Source organism: Bos javanicus, chromosome 15, assembly GCF_032452875.1.
Source record: "Bos javanicus breed banteng chromosome 15, ARS-OSU_banteng_1.0, whole genome shotgun sequence".
In the NCBI taxonomy this organism is placed as follows: Eukaryota; Metazoa; Chordata; class Mammalia; order Artiodactyla; family Bovidae; genus Bos; species Bos javanicus.
Window position 1 is genome coordinate 46,093,741 of NC_083882.1, and position 2,450 is coordinate 46,096,190.

The 2,450-nt window shown below is 43.0% G+C and overlaps 1 pseudogene; it reads left to right on the forward strand.

The window, feature by feature from the left end:
* The first annotated feature begins 273 nt into the window (after positions 1-273).
* On the forward strand, positions 274-2,060 carry LOC133226701 (olfactory receptor 2AG1-like; annotated as a pseudogene).
* Positions 2,061-2,450: the final 390 nt, after the last annotated feature.

The window sequence follows — 2,450 nt, forward strand, 5'->3', positions numbered from 1 at the left end:
ATACCATATGTCTGGGCTTCCCAGGTGGCATTAGTGGTAAAGAACCTACCTGCCAGTGCAGGAGATGTAAAGAGACATGGGTTCAATCACTGGGTTGGGAAGATCCCCTGGAGGAGGGCACAGAAACCCACTCCACTATTCTTGCTTAGAGAATCCCTTGGACAGAGGAGCCTGGCAGGCTACAGTCCATGGGGTCACAGAGTTGGACACGACTGAAGTGATTTAGTGTACTCCATATGTCTATATGACTATATTTTCCCTTTAATGTTTCCCATTGTTAAGTTGCTCCTGTTTCTCAAGAGGAGGAAGCGGGATGGTGAAGCAGAGAAAATGCAGAATTACTGCCCAAATGGGACTTCCCTAATATTGAAGGAAACATCAGAAACAGGAAAGAAATGTGCTATTTTAACAATCAGTACATACTTGGTGATTTAATTTATGAATGAAAGACTAATACATGGTATGATAAACTGAGCAACTAATTTCTTTCAATCAAGGGCTGTAACATTATAAAGGCAAGGAGTCCCCAGTGACCACATCAGAACTACCTTATCTGATTTTTCATAATTTCAGATAATGAAAAAAACCCACAGAATGGAGCTCTATAACTCCACCTTGGAAAGTGGTTTCATCTTGGTGGGGATTCTGACCGACAGTGGGTCTCCTGGACTGCTCTGCACTACAATCTCCGTCCTGTACACACTGGCCCTCACCAGCAATGACCTGCTGCTCCTGGTCATCACAATGGATGCCCGGCTCCATGTGCCCATGTACCTCCTGCTCAGCCAGCTTTCTCTCATGGATTTGATGCTTACATCTGTAGTTATTCCTAAAATGCTTGTGGATTATCTGCGTGGAGAGAATGCCATCTCCTTTGAGGGCTGTGCCCTTCAGATGTTCCTAGTACTGACCCTGGGTGGTGCAGAGGGCCTCTTACTGGCCTTCATGGCCTATGACAGGTATGTGGCCATTTGTCATCCTCTGAACTACATGGTTCTCATGAGGCCGAGGGTCTGCTGGCTCATGATGGCCACCCCTTGGACCCTGGCATTCCTGAATTCTGTGATACACACTTCATATACCATGCATTTTCCTTTCTGCATGACCCGGGAAATCAGGCACCTCCTTTGTGAGATCCCACCCTTGCTGAAATTGGCCTGTGCAGATACCTCCAGGTATGAGTTCATGGTGTATGTGTCAGGTTCCGTCTTTCTCATGCCCTCCCTTGCTGCTGTCCTTGCCTCCTATACGTTTGTCCTAGCTGCTGTCCTCCACATGTCCTCAGGAGAGGGAAGGCAGAAAGCCCTCCTCACGTGTTCTTCTCATCTGACTGTGTGGGAATGTACTATGGAGCTGCCATGTTTATGTATGTCCAGCCCAGCTCCCACCACAGTTCCCAACAGGACAACATCCTCTCTGTATTTTATATTGTCCTCACTCCAGCACTGAACCCTCTCATCTATAGTCTGAGAAACAAGGAGGTAATGGGGGCCTTCAGGAGAGTATTAGGGAGGTTTTCTCTTATCTAGGATGGTGGCTGCCAGTGTGATATTGAAGCCCTATAACTCCTAGATGGTGCTTCATATCCACTCTTGGTTTTATGTGGTTCTTCTACATTACGAAAATTCTGAAAATCTGCCACATTAGAACTAAGTCCTCATTTGGTCTTAGAGACACAATTTTGTCTCCATCATCTCTGTATTTTGATAGCTAAGAAGCATTCATTTCTCTGATCAATATCCCAGGATATGTTTGAAATTCTTTTTCTGTTCTGACAGAGTGACCTTACATTTTACTTCAGTATTTTCTTTTTTTACCCTATGACAATCCTATACCCAATCACAGAGAAAGTTAGCCAGATTTTTTGGGCAGCTCAATTTAAAGCAGAAATAAAAACTAGAGAGGAACATGAAGATAAAATGAAGATACAGATGTTGAATTTTACTTGTTGCTATTGACAGAATTTCTCAGTTTTTAATTTCCTATTAGTGAGCATTTGTAGTCATATAATATTAGACAGTTTACTGTGGGCAGACCTTCCCAGGTTTATATCAGAGTCCTAGACAATGGAAAAAAAAATTCTTATAAGTTAGCTACACCTTGGTTTCTGCATCAACTCCTCAAGCTACTCATGTTGTATCAGGACAGCCAAGTACTTTCTTTTCACATTATTTACAAATAAATCACATTATAAATTATTGATGCCTTAAAGGTCATGTGTGAAAGCAGCCAGCACACTTGGTAATGAGCATCATAATTCAAGAGCTTCCTGCTGGGAACATACTCCTTTAAAGCTTCAGCCCTGATTGGTACTCCTGAATAGGAATTAATGGTCAAAATTGACATCTGAAATGGAAGCAGTCTTACCAATATCTGCATCATCACCACTTACACTTTGCCCAGTGACCTTGCTTTTCCTTTATTAACTCCTTTCTGCCTCAGACCCTTTG